This window comes from Hemiscyllium ocellatum, chromosome 14, assembly GCF_020745735.1.
Source record: "Hemiscyllium ocellatum isolate sHemOce1 chromosome 14, sHemOce1.pat.X.cur, whole genome shotgun sequence".
NCBI classification, from domain to species: domain Eukaryota; kingdom Metazoa; phylum Chordata; class Chondrichthyes; order Orectolobiformes; family Hemiscylliidae; genus Hemiscyllium; species Hemiscyllium ocellatum.
In genome coordinates this window covers 86,516,000-86,536,124 of record NC_083414.1, presented here as the reverse complement: position 1 = coordinate 86,536,124, position 20,125 = coordinate 86,516,000, and the positions used below count along the sequence as shown (strand labels likewise).

Genomic DNA, 20,125 nt, shown 5'->3' with positions numbered 1-20,125 from the left:
CTGTCCCCACTCTCTCTCAGTCCCTGTGCTCGCTCCCTCTCTCTCTGTCCGACTTCTCTTTGTCTCCCGTGTCTCTGTAGCCCCCCTCTATGTCCCCCCGTGACACCCGATCGTTGTCTTCCATCTCTCTTAACCACTCTCTGTCCCCCTCACTCTGTCCCCCTCTCTCTGTTCCGTCTCTCCGTCACCCCTCTCTGTCCCCCGCACTCTGTAACCCCTCGCTCTGTCCCCTGTCTCTGTTAGCCACTCTCTGTCCCCCTCTCTGAACCCCCCTCATTGATACCCCTCTCTCTGTCCCCACGCCTCTCTGTTGACCCCCCGCCGCCCCGTCCCTTTCTCTCTGCCCCCATCTCTGGCCCCTTCTCTCTGTCTCCCCTCTCTGTCTCCTTTTCTCTGACCCACCCTCTCTGTCTGCCCTCTCTGTCCTCCCCTATCTCTCTCTCTCCCTCTCTGTCCCCTCTCTCTGTACCCCCGCTCTGGCCACCCTCTCTCTGTCGCCCTCTCTCTGTCCCCCTCTCTCTGTCCCCCTCTCTCTGTCACCCTCTCTCTGTCCCCACTCTCTCTGTCCCTGTGCTCTCTCACCCTCTCTCTGTCCGACTTCTCTCTGTCTCCCGGGTCTCTGTACCCCCCTCTATGTCCCTCCGTGACACCGATCGTTGTTTTCCATCTCTCTTAACCACTCTCTGTCCCACTCTCTCTGTCCCCCTCTCCCTGTCCCTGTGCTCTGTCCCCCTCTCTCTGTTCCGTCTCTCCGTCCCCCCTCTCTGCCTGTCCCCCCTCTCTCTGTCCCCTTCTCTCTGTTCCCCTTCTCTGTTCCTTCTCTCTCTGTCTCCCATCTCTGTGTCCCACTTTCTCTGTCCCCCTCTCTGCCCTCTCTCTCTCTGTCCCCCATTCTCTGTCCCCTCTCTCTGTCCCCCTCTCCACGTTCCCCTTCTCTCTGACCTCTCTCTCTGTTTACCTCTGTCTGCCCCTGCTCTCTGTTCCCCTCACTCTATCCCCATCTCTTTGTCCCTCTCTCTTTGTCCCCTTCTCTCTGCTCACTTCTCTCTGTTCCCTTTTCTCTGTTCCCCTCTCTCTGTCCCCTCTCTTTGCCCCCCTGTCTCTGTCCATCCTCTCTCTGTCCCCCCTCTCTATCTCCATCCAACTGATCCCCCTCCATCTCACCCCCCTCTCTATGTCCCGCATCTCTGTCCCCCCTCTCTCTGTCACCCAAACTCTGTCCTCCCCTCTGTGCCTACGTCTCTCTGTCCCCCTAAGTCTGTCCTCCTGTCTCTGTTACATCCTTCTCTATCCCCCCTCTCATTGCCTCCTCTCTCTGTCCCACCTTCGCTCTGTCCACCCTCCCTGTCCCCCGTCTTCTGTGTCCCCTCACTCTTTCCCACCTGTTTGTCCCAATTCTCTCTGTCCACTCTCTCTGTCCCTCCTCTATCTCTGCCCCCTCTCTCTGTCATCCCTCTCTCTGTCCCCCCGTCTCTGTCCCCAAACTCCCTGTTCCACTCTCTCTGTCCTACCTTTTTGCCCCCTCTCTCTGTCCCCTCTCTCTCTATCCCCCTCTCTCTGTCTCCCTGTGTCTGTCCCCCAGCTCTCTGTCCCCCACTCTGTCCCCACGTCTATGTCCCCTCCCTCTCCCCCTCTCTCGCCCTCCCCACCCTCCCTCACCTCTCTCTTGCACTCTCAATCCATCTTGCCTTCCCCTCCCTCTCCCCCTCTCTCATCCTCCCCCTCTCTTGCCCCCTCACTCGCGCTCCCCCTCTCTCCCATCCACTCTCTCACCGTCTCCCTTTCTTTTGCTCTCCCCTCCCTCCCTTCCCTGTCTCGCCTTCTCCCTCCCTCTTGCCCGCCCCTCCCTCCCTTCCCTGTCTCGCCCTCTCCCTCCCTATCGATCTCCCCTCCCTCCTTCCCCTCTCTGACGGTCCCCTCCCCTTCCTCTCCCCCTCTCTCGCCCTCCCAATCCTCCCTCACCTCCATCCATCTTGCCTTCCCCTCCGTCTCCCCCTCTCTTGCACTTCCCCTCTCTTGCCCCCCCCCACTCGCGCTCCCCCCTCTCCCATCGGCTCTCTCTCCCTCTCCCTATCCCTTCCTCTCGCCCTCCTCTCCCTCCCCTCTCTCTCCCTCTCCCTCCCTCTCAGCCTCCCCACCTCCTTCCCATCTCTCACCCTCCCCTCCCCACGCCCTCCCCTCTATTGTCCTCCTCTCTCTCACCCTCACCCTTCTCTCACTCTCCCCTACCTCCTTACCCTGTCGTGCCCTCCTCTCCCTCTCCCTCCCTCTCAGCCTACCCTATCTCCTTCCCCTCTCTCACCCTCCCCTCCCCGTCCCTCCCCTCTCTCGCCCTCCTCTCTAGCCCTCTCCATTCCTCTCGCCCTCACTTCCCTCCCCTCTCTTGCCCTCCCCTTCATCCCTCTCATCTCTCGCCATCTCCTTCCCTCCCTTCCCTCTCACTCCATCTCCCTCCTTCAAGCCCACCCCCTCTCGCCCGCCCCATGTCGCCCTCCCCTCCCTTCCTTCCCTCTCTTGCTCTCCCCTGCCTCCCTCCTCTCTCTTGCCCTCCCCTCTCTTGCACTCTTATCTCTTGCCCTTAATTCCCTCCCCCTCTTGTCCTCCTCTCTCTCACCCTCACCCTTCTCTCACTCTCCCCTCCCTCCTTACCCTGTCGTGCCCTCCCCTCCCTCCCTCCCCTGTCTCCCTACTCCCTCTCTCTCGCCCTCTCCTTCCCTCTCGCACTCCCCTTTCTCGCCCTCCCACCTCTCACACTCCCCTCCCTCACCCTCACCCCTCTCTCACCCTCCACTCCCTCCCTTCCCTCTCATGCCCTCACACTCCCTCACGCCCTCCCCTCCCTCCTTCCCCTCTCTCGCCCACCACCTCTCTCGCCCTATCCTCTCTCGCCCTCTCCCTTCCTCGCACCCTCCCCTCCCTCCCCTCTCTCACCCTCCTCTCTCTCTCCCTCCCCTCTCTCGCCCTCCTCGCTCTCCTTCCCCTCTCTCACCCCCTCCCCTCTCTTGCCAACCCGTCCCTCCCCTCTTTCGCCATCCCCTCTCTCACCATCCCCTCTCTCACCCTCCCCCTCTCTCCCACTCCCCTATCTCCCTTCTCCCTCCCTCTCGCCCTCACCCTCCCTCTTGCCCACCCCTCCATCTCCTCCCTCTCTCGCCCTCCCCTCTTTCACTCTCTCCCTCTCTCTCGCCTTCACCTTCCTCTCCCCTCTCGTGCACTGCGCTCTCTTGGCCTCCCCGTCTCTCGCCCTCCCCCTCTCACACCCTCCCCTTTTACTCGCCCTCCCCCTCATCTCACCCTCCCCTCCCTTCCCTCTTGTCTCTCGGTCTCCCCTGTCTTGCCATCTCCTTTCTTATCCTCCTCGCTCTCGCCCTCCCCCTCTCTCTCCTCCCTCTCCCACTCACCCTCCCTCTCGTGCTCCTCTCTCTTGCCCTCCCCTCCCTCACTCCTCTGTTTCATCCTCCCTCTCTCAACCTCTCCCCTCTCTCTCTCCCACCCCTCCATCCCTCCTATCTCTCGCCCTCCCCTATCTCTCCCTTGCCCCCTCTCTCTCTTCCCCCTTTCATTCTCTTTCCCTCCATCTCTCTCACTCTTGACCCCCCTCAATCAGTGTCTCTCTCTCTCTCTCCCCAACTTCCTCCGTTTCTCTCTGACTGAATCGCTCTCCCTCCTGCCCTCCCTCCCCCTGTCTCAGACACATTCTGTCTCCCTGGTCCTTCCCTCTCCCTCTGACCCAGAGACTGGGGGGTGCGGGGTTGGTTGGTCGTGAGGCTGTGTGTCGGGGGTGGTGAGATGTGGGAGGTAGTAGGAGGGGAAAATGCGGTAGAGATGGAACTGCTGGAGGGAGACAGAGACAGCAGGACAGAGAAAGTGAGGGTGAGGGGATAGGGAAGATGTGGGCAGGTGGAGAAACCGGGGTTGGGGGGATTGTGTGTGAAAGGGGAAACAAGGGAGTGTGAAGAGGAGAGGTGATGAGAGAGAGAGAGAGAATTGAGCAGAAAGTGTAGGGGAGAGGTAATGGGGAGGCCAGGTTGGAGTTGGGGGACAGAGGGAGTTAACCCCAGCTCCTGAGCTCAGGGCGCGGTGCCCTCCCCTTCCCTGAGGACCAGGACATGGGGCTGAGTCTGTCTCTCTCCAGCTCAGCTTCTCCAACACAAAGACACACAACAACATCTGTCACTCTGCTGCTCGGCACGCTTTAATCCACATTTTTATTGGTTACAAATGGAAGTGATGGATACAGTCAGTGGGATGGTGCCTTTTCTCACTGGCCCCTGAGTTGTGAGAAACATTGAAATGTTTCCCTGTAACCCCCCTGTGGGATAAGGATGGACAAACCAGCGCTCCCCTCAGTCTGTTACCATAGCGACAGGCTGCTCCATCGCTGAAACACTGAACTGAAATGAGAAAATCCCGGATGGTGTGATTAATGAGGGAATTTGATGGATGGATGGATTTGGGTGAAGGGATATTTCAGCACATTCTTCAGCTGCTGCCTGAACTTAGTCTGGGTCACGGCATAAATCGCGGTGTTTGTGCAGCAACTGAGGAGCTGCAGCATGAAGCCCAGTTGCATCACATAGGGACGGAGATACAGAGAGAAATATATTATATCCGACATCCTGCTCCATAAAGAATACAGCATGAAGGTTGACCATAACAGGATGAAATTGGCCGAGATCACAAACAGTAAAATGATGGATTTTTTTCGGTTTCTCATTTCTGTGTCAGACTGAGCGTCCCCATTGGTGTGAGCGCGGAGTCTCCTGCGGGCTCTGCTGGTCACTAAAATGTGTCTGACGGTGAGAACATTGAGCAGCAGAATCAGGAGAAATGGGACACCCGGGGTTAGAATGTTGTGGAGGGTCTCGATTGTGGCCCAGGCAATGGATAATCGAACAGGTGCTTGATAACAAAACAAGGGATCGTTATCCAGCCGATACCAAGGTGTGAGAATAAAATACCAGGAAATGTTCTTTAAACAGCTCAGCACAGTCACTGCTCCCAGAACCACAGCCGCCGTTTTCTCACTGCAATATTTACTTTTCAGCTTCTGGCAACAAATGGCCACAAAACGATCAAAGGTGAAAGTGACGGTGAACCAGACAGAGCAGTCAGTGGCTGAATAAACCAGGATGGCGTGGATATTACACACGCGGACGGAGTACAGGAAATAAAACTGTTCCTTATAAACAATGGGAATGTGTCTCAGGATCAGATCGAGGATAATGACCAGGAGATCCGCCGCTGCCATGGCCGCCAGGTAACGTCTGACACATGGAGACAATCCACAATCTTTATAAAGCAGGACGTAGATGGTCACTACGTTAACTGTGAGGAAGGAAAACAAACCCATTATCCATCAGCCTGGAGGCAAAGGGACCCGTTTGATCGGGGACCCAGTGAGATTTTCAAATGTGTCCCTGTATTCAGGGATTTATTAAAATAATTGGAGCTTGAATAACAAATGGGAAAGTCTGAATTACTGACAAAAATGTGACATAAACCACAAACCCTCTCTCCCCAAACACACAGAGACACATCCATAAGGACAGATGGTTTCTAGAACATTCCCACATACTCGATCACTCGAGAGCAGACACAGATCACTCTTTCCCAGTTCCTAATATGAAGGGTGGAAACATTTCTGTCCTGAAGGATTCTCTCCCAGTTTCCTGAAGACAAACGGAGTTTGGGATTCCCGTATTTTGGTATAAATTGTCATTGATCCTGTGTCGTGGAGAAATGTAAACGCAGGGAAAAAAAATCCCCCCTTTAACTGCCTGAGGGGCCTTCGGAACAGTGTCTCCTTCTCCCTGGAACGGGATCTCTTCCCTCGGGATCTAACCGTTTGTTCAATTCACTGACGTCCGGCCGTTCACAAACAAACAACGTCAGGGACAGAACGTTCCGGGGAATGTCAGTTATAGAATGTCAGAGATGGAAACTTCCGAGAAACTCCGTGACCTGTCCATCACCTTTCCCCCCTATCCACCCCACCACCATGATGTACTGTGCACAGGCTACATATCCATCCAGCACAGGGAGCTGTGCAGACCACATCATTGCATTATCCATAAACGTCAACCAGACAATCTGACCAGCACAGAGACCTGTGCAGTGATCACCCGTGAATTCATCTGTAATCCAGGAGCGGTTACCCTCCCAGCATGTAGGACTGTGTACACCACCCCAGTGCATTGATCTGTAAATCAGGAGAAGTTATCCTCCCAGCATGTAGGACTGTGTACCCCACCCCAGTCCATTGATCTGTAACCCAGGAGCAGTTACAATCCCAGCATGTAGGACTGTGTACACCACCCCAGTGCATTGATCTGTAACCCAGGAACAGTTACCCTCCCAGCATGTAGGACTGTGTACCCCACCCCAGTGCACTGACTTGTAACCCAGGAGCAGTTACCCTCCCAGCACGTAGGACTATGTACCCCACCCCAGTGCATTGATCTGTAACCCAGGAGCAGTTACCCTCCCAGCATGTAGGACAGTGTACCCCACCCCAGTGCATTGCTCAGTAACACTGTGTTCGATCACTGCCCAGTGTGGGGAAACTTGCAGCCCATGCTGGAAGTGACAGGATGTACAGCTACCACCCATTTACAGCTCTATATCTCCACTGTGCTCTGACGAGGGGGTGCTGTGGGTGTGAACATCACTGCCAGAGAAAGATGGCGGGGGAATCAGTTTAAATATCATCACATGGGAGAGGTTTGGGGTATAGACAGAGAGGGGGAGACTGAGAGACAGTGTCATGGAAGGATGTGTTCCCAGGTTTCAGAATGCTGAAACGGAGACACTTCAATAACATCCGGTAACATGAGCCAGTCTTCCCAGGAAAGATGGAAAAAAGGGAGATTGGTGTGAGGTCAGATGAAACAACAGCTGCTGTGTGGTTTTGAAATTACGTTTATGTAATTTTAATAAGTGTCTTATTGAAACAGTATATTGCTGTAGAGTTGGAGTAGGGTAATAAGCAGTTAGGAGAAAGAGGGTCCCAGAGTTGTGAATAGTTGATGTAAAATGTTCACTTTCTGAGTTAAAAAAATACATTGATATTTTGTATTTCAACACTGGAATTTGGGAGTTCTCTATCACTTATATATCAACAGTTTACAAGGTAAAGTGAGCATTTCTTTATGTTTAATTAAAGTTACCAGATGAGCTTCACACTGTGCCCTAACAATTGCTGTGTGTGTATCTGTGTGGGGCAGGTCTGGCTGTGCTCTGCGGTGCTGAAAGTGATGCAATGTCACCCTCTGCTGGCCTGCACACGCCACTGCACAGACATTGGCAGAGGGTGAAAACCAACAGGGAATCATTCAGAGAGGGGGAGGGGGAGAGTGAGGGCAGCTGCTCACAGCACCATCCAAACTGATGTCTTATCCATGTACTGATCTAAATGTCCTTTAAACGTTGTAACTGTCCCTATTTTCACCAGTTCCTCTGGAAGTTAATTCCACACACAAGCCAGCTTCTGTCCAAAATAATTACCTCTCCTGACTTTTGTAAATCTTTTTCCTCACGCCTCAAAATATCCCTCTGTTTTGAATCCCCAAATCTCGGGAAAAGACATCAGCCCTTCAGCTTATCTGTACCCCTCACTATTTTATAAACCTCTGTAAAGTTACCCCTCCATCTCATACTCTCCAGTGAAAAAAGTCCCAGCCTATTCAGCCTCTCCTTATAGCTCAATCCCTCCATTTCCAGCAACATCAAGGTTAAACTCTTCTGAACCCTCTCCAGCTTAATAATATCAAGGTCAATAATATCAAAGAGAATAGTCAAGGTATTTGTTAAGGGTACGGGGGAGACCAAAACTAGAGGACATAGGCTTAAGGTGAGAGGGTAACATTTAAAAGTGACTTAAAGGCAGCTTTTTCACCCAGAGGGTGGTGTGCCTATGGAATGAGCGGGCAGGATGCCCAGACTGGACACAGTATTCCAGAAGAGGTCTCACCAATGTCCTGTACAACCACAACATGACGTCCCAAGTCCGATACTCAAAGGACTGACCTATGAAGACAAGTGTGTTAAACACCTTCTTAGCCACTTTGTATATCAGATGCAAATTTTAAAGAATTAAACCTGACAGCCTAGGTTTCTGTACTACAACACCACCAAAAGACCCTACTTTTAATTGTATAGGTCCTGTTCTTGTTTGATTTACCAAATCCAATGCCTGGCATTAATCCAGACTAAACTCCATCTGTCTCCCCTCAGCCCAGTGTGTGATATGACTGCCACCTCCCCCTCCCCCTTCAATTTTAAAATGCCCACCCCTCTCCAGGAGGCCTGCACACTCCGGCCTTGATTTTCACAAAGACCCTAAGCTTGGTTTGCCTTGTGTTGTTAGAGGGAGGAGGGACAGATTGCAGACACAGTCAGTGGGGAGGAGAGGCTGGACAGTAATCAGCGGCCTGGTGTCATTTCATGATTTTAGGAAGAGGGCAGACACACGTTAGAGGTGGGTAAGATTGATCGGTGTTTTGGGGTCAGAAAGTAAGCTCTTCCTTCGCCTCTGGTGTTCAGTAATAAATGTCTATTTGAGACCCTTCATTGGGCAGAGTGTTTCTGCGGGATTTCTTTCCCTAATATTGCAGACTACAGATAATAGCGATTAAAGATGGCTATAGTTAATTTCAATATTCAGCAAGTACACTCAATATCCTACAGTTGAGACAAATATCTTGCATTTGTTTAATAATACAAAGTGTTTTTTGTAATTCAGTAATAGTAACCTGATTATAATCAATCCACACTGAGCTGGAAGCGGGCACTAAAATATGACCCAAAATCTGGGTATGGTAGTAGTGGGCAGTGTCCGTGTCTCTGAGCCAGAGCTCTGGATTTGATTCCAATTCCTGAACTTGTGTGGTAGTGTTCCTAGCTCTGGATGAGAAGGCCTGGATTGAAGTCCTGCTTGGTGCAGAGGTATGTCACAGCATGTCATAACAGGCTGATGGACAAACACACAAGTGGATAATGTTACAGCTTTATGGGTATTGCCGAGTGGTGCTCGTGTCCCTACCTCTGGGTACAAAGGTCTAGGTGTAAATCCCACAGAAGTGTCTCCTAATATATCTGAACAAACTGATTAATCTGGTTTAGAATTGTGACTTGATGGAGAAAGAACAGGTGTCGGTGTTGAATTTCAGCATTTCGGCCCGGGATTATTGAAAGTACAGCCATTCGTGTTGATTGAAGTCACATTTCGCAGCAGGAAACGTTCATAAAATCAGAACGGTCATGGATAGGGTTTGTAGTCAAGGTTTCTCCCCAGGTATGGGGCGTCCAAAACTCGACGGCATTGGTGGAAAGTGAGAGGGGAAAGGTTTTGATGAGGCCTAAAGGGCACCTTTTCACACAGAGGGTGGTGTGTGTATGGAATGAGCTGCCAGAGGAAGTGGTGGAGGCTGGTACAACTACATCATGTAAATTTCATCTGGGTGCTGACAGACATACCGAGTTTTTCCAGCAATTTCTGTATTTCTTTAAAAAATGCATTCATTTTAACACACACATTCTGAATAACTTAGACATTTTTATTTTTAATGAAGCAGGAACATAAAAACATATCTTCAAATCGACCAAGACCATTTTCTGCTCAGGGTATGGCTCTGTGTATGACAGCAGCAGTGATGCACCGACATGGAACAGGGAATGTGATGGAGACATAGTTTGGACAATGTACATGGGATAATATCTGGACAAAGTTCTTTCAAGTTACAATTGCAGAGTGTGTGAGTGTGTGTGTGTGTCAGTGATTTTAGAACAGGACATATCGAATCTTTATTTGCAATACCCAAACACTTTGCCATTCATCTTTCCATCATAGTTTGAGTAACATTGCTTCGGATCATAAACGTGCTATTTGAGCAGATTAAAGATACTAGCCTGACTTGTTCCTAAAACTGACCCTGACCCAGTCTGAGACCGATATCATCGGCTATGCCACTGACCTGGTTACATTTAACATTTGTTGTGAGCAGTGCAGGAGTGAGACTAGAAAAGGAAACAGTGACCCAAAAAGCCGGGGAACTGTAGATCAGTGAGCCAGATGTCAGTGGTGGGTAAGTTGTTGGAGGGGATTCTGGGGGATGGCATTTACATACATTTGGGAAGATAAGGGCTGATCGGGGTAGTCAACGTGGCTTTCTGCATGGGAAACCATGTCTCATTAATTTGGTTGAGTTTTTTGAAGAGATGACAAAGAAGCTTGATGAAGGCAGTTTGGTTGACATTGTCTATATGGACTTCAGCAAGGTGTTCATTTAAAGAACAAAGAGCAAAGAAAATCTTACAGCCCAGGAACAGGCCCTTCGTCCTCCAAGCCTGAGCCGATCCAAATGTACTGTCTGAATCTGTCGGTCTATTCCTAACCACCTATATCCCTCTGCTCTCCACCTACTCATGCATCTGTCTAGACGCACCTTAAGTGAATCTGTCGTGCCTGCCTCTACCACCTCTGCTGGCAAGGCGTTCCAAACGCCCACCGCCCTCTGTGTGAAGTACGTACCGCGTGTATCCCCCTTAAACATTCCAACTCTCACTTTGAAAGCATGACCTCTCGTTATTGAATCCTTCACCCTTGGGAAACGCTTGTCTCTGTCCACCCTGTCTATACCCTTCATGATTTTGCAAACCTCAATAAGTTTCCTCCATCTTCTTTTTTCGAGTGAAAATAAACCTAACCTACTCAGCCTCCCTTCTTCGTAGCTCTTATTTCATTCTGATTGGTAGACAGATTAATAAGTTTCAGTCACATGGGATACAGAAGACGCTCATCACAATTGGCTTGAAGAGGGGTATTTTTCAGACTGGAGGGTTGTGAGCAGCAGTGTGCTGTAAGAATCACGACTGAGTTCACTGCATTTCATCATTTATGTAAAGGATTTAGATGTGAACATTGGGCCATAGTTAGTAAGTTTACAGACGATATCAGAAATGTGGTGTAGTAGATTATCTCAGAGTACAACAAGACCACAAATAGATGGGACAAAGGGGCAAGGAGTGACAGATGAAGTTTAATTTAGATAAAGACGAGGTTTTGTATTTTGTGAACGCAAATCAGGGCAGAAGTTATACACTTAATGGTCAGGTCCTGGGGAGTGTTGAGAAACAAACGGACATAGGGCTGCAGGTACATTGTTCCTTGAAAGTGGAGTCGCAGGTAGATAGAGTGGTGCAGAACACATTTGGCACATTTGTCTTAATCAGTCAGAGCATTGAGTATAGGAGTTGTGGTGGCATGTTGTATCTGTACAGGATGTTGGTGAGGCCACTTTAGGAATACTGCATACAACTCAGTTTTCTGCAGAAATGACTTACACAGATGTCCCAGGACTGGAGGTTTGAGCTTTAGGGAGAGGTTGATTAGGTTGAGGTGTTTCCCCCTGGAGTGTCAGAGGTTGAGGAGTCACATTATAGAGGTTTATAAAATCATCAGGGGCATGGATATACTGAACAGCCACGCTCTGCTCCCCAGGATAGGGGTGTCCAGAACAGGAGAGTTTAGGATGGAGGGGAGAGGGGGAATGATTTAGAAGGGACTGAAGATAAATGTTTCACACACAGAGTGGTGTGTGTTCAGAAAGTGCTGTCAGAGGAAGTGGTGAAGGCGGTTACAATCGCACATTTAAAAAGTATCTGAAAGAGGAGGGATATTGGCCAAATGCTGGCAAATAGAACTGGATCAGATTTGACATCTGATCGGAGTGAACAGATTGGACTAACGGGTCTGTTTCCATTCTGCATGACACTTTGATTCTATCAGAGGAACGACGAATAATTCTGAATGGACCTTTCAAGTGGGAATCCACTTCACTGGAAGTTTATTGTGCCTCTATGTTCACACTGATTGACAGCTGCATTAGCTAAATATTTGACAGAGAAGTGGAGCTGAGACCACAACCTGATCAGCCACCATCTTAGTGTCTGGTGGAGAAGGTTCAATATATCTAATGATTCACTCCTGTCCCTCAATCCCGTGTTCCTGTGTTCCATTCAGCCCATTAAACCTGTTAGGCAGGAGCATTTAGAGGCTACTTACTTCTATAACCTGGTGCACAGAAACAGAGATCATTCGGCCCCTAAAGACTGACCCACATGGTTTGATGTGATTTGAGAAATGTAATTGTAAAACCCAGGCTGGGTATGAAAGAGGCACCTCCTCTCTCTTCACAGAGCTTCCCCTCTCTGCAACTTGTGCTCTATTTGTTGATCATGTTGTCGACCCAAATTCACTATGAATACAGCCCCCATACCTCACCCAGTGATGGCTCACAAAATCCTCTGGTCTCCCTGACGGCGACATTCAATACCAGAACATCCATGAAAATAACACCCACTAACTTTCCAATAACAGAATGTGAGAACATCAGACACAGGGGCAGGTCGTTCACTCCCCAAGCCTGCCTTGCCCTTCACTAAGATTGTGGCTGATCTATTCTTGGTCTGAAATCCTCTTTCATACCCAATTCCTCATAGCCCTCACCTCTCTGACAGGTCAATATCCATCTACCTCCTCTTCAAATACTTTCAGTCATCCGGCTCCCCGAATACTGTTGAGAAGAGAAATTCTGATATTCAATACCACCTGTTTGAAGAAACCCCTTGCTGCTCCTATACCATGGCTTATTGATATGAACAAAAGAGGTTGAAACAAGGGGTCAGGTAAAAATGACTGGCCCTGATATCAAGGCTTCTGTTGACAACAAGGAGCTTAACAAATCTGAACTTAATGGGAATCAGAGAAAATTCTCCAGTGTTTGGAGTCAAACATGGCACAAAGGAAGATGTTCACCATCTCAGTCCTGGGTCACCTCTGTGGGAGATCCTCAGGGAAGCTTCCTCTTCACAAACATCTTCAGCTGCTTCATCAATACCTCTCCGCCCCCACCCTCCCCACCATAAGATCAGAAGTGGGGATGGTCACTGAAGATTCCACAATGTTCAGAACATTTTATCCCCCGTCAGCTCCTGAACTGGTCTGTGTCCATGTGCAGGAAGACCAGACTCCATTGAGTTATGTGCTGTTAACTTGTCTGTAACATTCATGTAACAGCACTGCCTGACACTGCACATTGCCACAGTAAAATAAGAGTTCATTCCGCACCTCACGCTGGTTTCACAGGAATATGAGGAAGTCGTTCAGCCCATTGACACTATTGGAGAAAAATAGGGACAGCCCATTCAGTGACTCCAGCCTATTACTCAGGAAGAGAAGAATGCTAGTGTGATGGACCACACCAGAGCCCCTTGAAAATATTTTAAAGCAGTACCCTAAACTCTAATGTTTTCTTATTTTAAAGGAAATGTAAAGTGTCTGTTCCAGATTCAACGTGACTGGTCAAACTACTCGGTGTGAAGCGAAATACCATTTATTTAAACACGAAAGATGAAATAAAACCAAAGAAAGAGAAATTTAGAATAACATAATTCTATTGGACAGCTTAACAGAATAATAGAACTAGGAACTATTACTAATGAACTAGTCCAACATAGGAAATTCCAATAACCACAAAAGGAAAATACAGGAATAGAAAACAGCAGCTAGAGAAAATTCAGAGAGTGTAGCAGCCAGGAGACATTCTGTGAAACTTCCAACTCTGTGGAGACCCCCATAATTTCTGATGTTACTGAGAAACTAAAACCCAGTGATCCTAATCTGTGAGAGCTGGCCACACCCATTCACTGCATTAAAATAAACCTAAGGCCTCCCTCGCTGTTTACTCAAGTGGTCTTAACTAACCAGCTTCGTAACGATCGTTCAATATCTCTCTTAAAAGAAACCAGGATAAAAAAGCCTCTTAAAGCTACAGCATCATCACACTTGTCAGTACATCGAGCTGTCATACAGGAACCAGGAGCAACGCAATCAGGCCCTTGGCCTTGTCCAGTCGAACGAGGAAGAAGCCAGTCAGTCCCTTGAGTCACTTACACAGGATCAGTAGGAGGCCATTCCCACCTCAATGCACTTACACAGGGGCAGAATGAGGTAATTGATGCCGATTCCTGATGAATGTCTTATGCCCAAAACGTCGGTTCTCCTGCTTCTCGGATGCTGCCTGACCTGCTGTACGTTTCCAACAATCGACTCTCTAGTCTGATCTCCAGTATCGGCAGTCTGAGGTGTCTCCTAATTGATGCTCCAACATGATAAACAATTGGAGCAGAGGCTGCACAGACAGACTGCTCCACGTTGTTCCTCATGGCTCTGTTGCTCATGATACGCATGTGGGACTTTAATTTGGTTTTCACGTGGTGAGGAGGGAAGCCATATGTGTGAAGTCTAAAGAAGGCACCTTCCATCTCCGAGGTGACAGCCTGGTGTTCTCTGTGTAGAGCAGAAGCTGATGGGAATGGCTACCTGTTTCAGATGGAAGGTATTGTGGCGGCTGTTGGGGATTGTGAGTAACCTGACGTTCAGTACAGGTTCACACGCCGACTACACAATAACGTGGGGAGAGTTAATGTAGGTATATAAACTATTAGGAAATACACGTTGGACTGATGAATGGACTCTCTAAGTTCAAATAATGCTGATCTTGTTCATGTTGATCTTGTCCAGTGCACGTCCTGTTCAGTGTAACCGTTATGCCTTACTCTGTCCAAGTCTATTTCCATCCTATGATCTGTCTGGCCATGTTTACTATAATCTGCCTCCACTGCTCATAAATAAAGTGTTTCCTTGTACTGAGGTACACGTGGCAATAAATCAAACCAATCAATCCTGGGTAAAGTATGAATTTCTCTCCCTGTCAATGTCTGTTTGGAAATAAGTGATCTCTGCCATTCTTCGTGTTTCAGCATCACTATGTTTTAATCTCTCACAGTTCTACAGATTAAACACTCAGCCTCTTCACTCTATTCTCATGATACCATCACCCGTGTCTGTGGTAAGGAGATCATTCCTTACAAAGGTGACCAATTCTGTAGAGAGTGCCCCAAATACTCTCTCAGCAAGGCTCCACAACAGCAGGAAGATGGTTTTACTTATGTACTCGAATCATCTTACAATGAAGGACAGCACACCATTGACTGCACCCATTACTTACACAGGGTTTGATTCGGAGCGGTCAGCATAGACTTGTAGTGGGAGATCATGCTTCGAAATTTGTTAGAGTCCTTTGATGAAGTGACCAGGAAGGTTGATGAGGGCCGAGCGGTAACCATAGTCTCTATGGATATCAGTAAGGCCTTTGATAAGGTACCACATGGCAGGCTGCTCTGGAAGGTTATATCGCATGGAATGCTGGGGGAACAGGCCAATTGGATGCACAGTTGGCTTGATGGTAGGAAGCAGAGGGTTTAGTGGAAGGATGCTTGTCAGACTGGAGGCTGGGTCCATTGCTGTTTGTTATCTATGATTTGGTTGAGAATGTACAAGGTATGATTAGTAAGTTTGCAGATGGCACTAAAATAAGTAGTATCGTGATCCGTGAGGAAGTTATCAGAAATTGCAGCAAGATTTTAATCAGGTGGGGAAGTGGGCCGAGAAATGTAAAATGGAATGTAGTGTAAATGTGTGAGGTCTTGCCTTTTGAAAACTTAAATCAAGGTAGGAGTTTCATGTTGAATGGGAGGTGTGTCGTGGGAAGAATGACCATTGGGTTCAGGTGCACGGTTCTCTGCGAGTGGAGTCACAGGTAGACTGGGCAGCGAGGAAGTCTTTTGGTACACTGGCCTTCATCAGGCAGGACATTGAGTATAGAAGTTGGGAATTTATGTTGCAATTACACAGGACTTTGGTAAGGCCGCACTTGGAGTATTGTGATCAGTTTTGTCACCTTGTTATCGGGAGGATATTATCAAATGAGAAAGAGTGCATAAGAAGTTTACAAGGATGTTGTCAGGACCCAGTGGTCTGAGTTATAGGGAGAGGTTGAACAAACTAGGACATTTTGTTTAGAGTGTAGGAGACTGAGGGAGGACCTTATAGAGCTGTATAAGATCATGAGGGATACGGATAGGGTGAATGCTCTCAGCCTTTTTCCAAGGTTTAGAGAATCGAGAATAGAGGGGATGAGTTTAAGGTTAGAGGGGAAGGAAAAAAAGAGAAACTGAGGGGCCACTTCTTTCCACACAGGCTGGTACGTGGATGAGCTGCCAGCAGATGTAATTGAGGGGGGTACATTAACAACATTTCAAAAGCATTTGGATAAATATGTGGATAGGAAAGGACTAGAAGGATATGGGCCAACTGCAGGGAAATGGGGTTAGCGTGGATGGACATTTACAAGGTAGAGTCAAACCCCTCTGTTAATTAAAACCAAACTCCCAGAACAGCTCACCTCACCTCGTAATCTGTTACAATATGAGCGACACAGATCTCCTACATTCCACTATTTTTTTTAAAAGAGCAAGTCAGTTTCTTAACTTTAATAGCGAATACTAAACAACAACTATTCACAAATACAAGCCCCTCTGTTTCTTAACTACTTACTATCTGACTCCAACTCTGTAAAAGTATGTTATTCCAACAACCCACATATTAAACATTACAATCTGAAGACCACACAGTCTCTATCTTCCCCGCTGTCTTCACTCTTCCAGCTGCTGATCTCCCTGGGTCATTTTTTTTTACTGCAAGTAGGTTTTACATGAACATGTACCTTTGATAGAGAATATTTGAGTTGGCCAGTTAGCATTCCTTCTCTACAGCATTTACTCTGCTGTTGGATTGCAGTGGCTCTCCCTCTAGTGTTCAAATGCTGGGTTTACATATTCTCCATGATACAATAATTCTCATAATTTGATTGCTTTCAAGGTGTCCAAACAATAATATTCACATTCTGCTGGCTTCGGGTATCCTGAATCTTATTTAAACTCTTTGGTTGTATTTGAATTGTTGTCAAAGTAGCAACCAAAACTCAGGTATCCATTTCCCAGCTAATTGTTACATTTGGAACAGTCTGACCTTTAGCTGGCATCTATGGCTATACTTTCTATTCAGCAAAACCCCGTTCTCTCTTAAAGTGACCAGACATGCTTTCGGCTTCAAAACACTTCACATGTTTAGAAAAAGAAAATGAAGCTTTTTCCTCTGATTCTTAACCGCATTATTCTGAAATACGGAATATTAATCTCAGTTATACCATTCATATTAATTCCACCCACGTATATAGCACTGGAATAAGTCAAATCTTATCTACACTTTTTCCTTTAAATCCACGATAACACATCTGCTATCACATTTTTAGGATCCACAGCATGTGTATTTTAAGTTCAAAGTTTGGTAACATGAGACTTCAATGAAATATTCTCATATTCTGGTCTTTAAATATTTCAAAAATACAAAAGGATTGTCGTTGTTGTCTACAACCATCTGCGACAATTTGTCATGTAACCATTCAAATGTTGTCAGGCCAGTACGAAATTCAATCATTCTTTTTCTATAATTGAAATTTTGTATTTTTTTTCTGGTGGATATTGAGTTTTTTGGACAAGTAGCCAATTGGCCACTCAATTCCATCATCAACTTTCTGTGTCAACACATCTCCGACCCCTATATCCCAAGCATCATGCACAATTTTCAAAGGGTTTCAAAATATTTGGTGTAGCTAAATCTGGTGCGGGGTGATTAAACCTGCTTTAACATTCTCAAATACCTCCTGGCATTGTTCTGTCCACCACATTCTGTGACCTTCTTTCATAAATCCATCAGTGGTGCCAATGCGCTGTGATAGAATCCACTCAGTTCCAAAAATCGAACACCTCTTTCTTCGAGGATGGTCGTGGAAATTCCTCAAAGCCCTTTATCTTTGTGTTGCATTGGATCAACCTTCCATGTCCAATGTAATGTCCCAAGAACATCACCTCTGCCTTCGCGAATTCTGTTTTCTTTAAGTTTATTACCAGGTTTGCTTCTTGTAATCCTTCAACATGCTCTGCCAAATGTCACATGTGGGCTTTCAATCACTTGCTGAAGATCACTTGCTGAAGATGGGTGGCACGGTGGCACAATTGTTAACACTGCTGCCTCACAGCGCCTGTAGACCCGGGTTCAATTCCCGACTCAGGCGACTGACTGTGTGGAGTTTGCACGTTCTCATGTCTGCGTGGGTTTCCTCCGGGTGCTCCGGTTTCCTCAGTCACAAAGATGTGCGGGTCAGGTGAATTGCCAAGCTAAATTGCCCATAGTTTAGGTAAGGGGTAAATGTAGGGGGGGTGGGTTGCACTTTGGCGGGTCGGTGTGGACTTGTTGGGCCGAAGGGACTGTTTCCACACTGTAAGGCAATCTAATCTAATCTAATCACTACATCATACAGATAAGTTGCACAATTTGTTCATCTGCCCGCAACTCTGTTCCTGAGTCTTAAATGTGGCTGGAGCATTATTCATTCACATGACATTCTGTAACATTTTTGTCATATTCGGTATCATTACCAGATAGTTTAACTGACTCAACACTTTTTTAATTTGAAAGGGGCCACTAAACCTGACTCTACACTGTGCCCTTTTCAGGTGCTGACTTTGGTCCTGTCAATTTATATTTCATTCATTTCAAAGGGCCTCTCACTTCATGTACGAATATTAACTCAAAGGAAGGAAAATGAGTAGATATATTTGGGGCATCTCTATGGCAAGCAATATAATGAGACGCCTTTATTCCAATAATTCGGGTAATTCTAACAGTACGCTGTTAATATTGTCTTCAGCATCTGATGCCAACTTTCCAAGGCTCCCTGGGATTCGGGATTGGACGCACTTGATTCAAACTGCTGTATGTCAAAACTATCCATCAAACAGCTGAGCGGTAAAATGAGACCCTTGGTCTGACTGAATCACACTGCGTAGCCCACAGTGAGTAAAGGTAGCTCCCAACTCCTCTGCCTCCCTTTTTGCCTTCACACCCCAAAATGGAATTATCCCTGGAAATCGGGTAGACACGTCCATTATGATCAGCGGATGTTGGTTTCCACTTTTACTTCAGAAAGGGGAGCTCCACAATTAATCATAACCCACATGAAAGGTGTATTCGAATACAGGGTTTGGCAACAAAGGTGCTGGTTTATACTGCCTGGGACTTACCTACCATTTGGCAGGTATGAAATGTACAACAAAAAATAACCACGTCCTTGTGCATTCCAGCCACTAGAGATGCTTTAGCCTGAGTCTTCCGTACATCAACTCCTTTGGCTTTTATCTTTCGGTTTTCCTTCCTGTTGGAACTTATGAGAGTGGGATCTTGTTACTACACAGTCTGGAAAAATCCCTGGGTATTTTTCTTTTAATTCCCCAGTTCCCTAGTCTTACTTTGGCTTCTCCACCACAAGGGCTGCCTCTCCCACCTTGGATCCTGCTAAATCATTCCCAAGAACAAACTGTATTCCTGGAACTGACACTCTATCGTTCACTCTCGCTGTTACTTCCCCAACCTTGATTTGGCACTCCAACCTGATGTTACACAGGGAATGCTTAATTTCTGTCCCCATTCCACAAATTATCACGCTGTTGAGTAACATGCCAGAAAGAGTGAAAATACTTTCATCTCTTACTATCAGAGGGGGAGGGAAAGTGAGGACTGCAGATGCTGGAGATCAGAGTTGAAAAGTGTGGGGCTGGAAAAGCACAGCAGGCCGGCAGCATCCGAGAGGCAGGGGAGTTGACATTTCAGGCATACGTCCTTCATCAGAAAAGTGGGGGGTAAGGGAGAGGGAAAGCGGCTGAGAATTACATTGGAGGGTAGGGGTGGAGCTGGGTGGAAGGGAGCTTGAAAGGCGATCAGTAGATGCAGGTGATGACTGATGGTGAAAGGTCGGAGAGGAGGGTGAAGTGGATAGGTGGTAGGACAGCTGGAACCCTCAAACTATACAGCATCAACGTTGACTTCACTAATTTCCAAATCTCCCCTCCCCCAGCCTCAACCCAGATCCAACCGTCCAACTTAGCACTGCCCTCTTGAACTGTGCTAACTGTCCATCTTCCTTTCCACCTACCCACTCCACCCTCCCCTCCGACATATCACAATAATTCCCATTTATATCTTCCTATCGCCCTCCCAGTGTCCCTCCCACCAGCCCATCTCCTACCCTCCGAATTCTCTTTCAGCCCCCTGTTCCCCCCGCCACATTCCTGACGATGAGTTGATTCCTGATGTGTCGATTGT

General features: G+C 47.7%; 1 long non-coding RNA gene across 2 annotated transcripts in view; it reads left to right on the top strand.

The window, feature by feature from the left end:
- Positions 1-20,125, top strand: part of LOC132822189 (uncharacterized) — a 141,984-nt gene that overhangs the window by 109,390 nt on the left and 12,469 nt on the right. The window contains exon 3 of one of the 2 annotated variants that reach the window (XR_009645416.1): positions 5,048-5,260. This is a non-coding gene — a long non-coding RNA (uncharacterized LOC132822189). Of the gene's footprint in view, positions 1-5,047; positions 6,086-20,125 lie in introns of those variants that run through there. The other variant, XR_009645415.1, reaches the window with a different exon arrangement.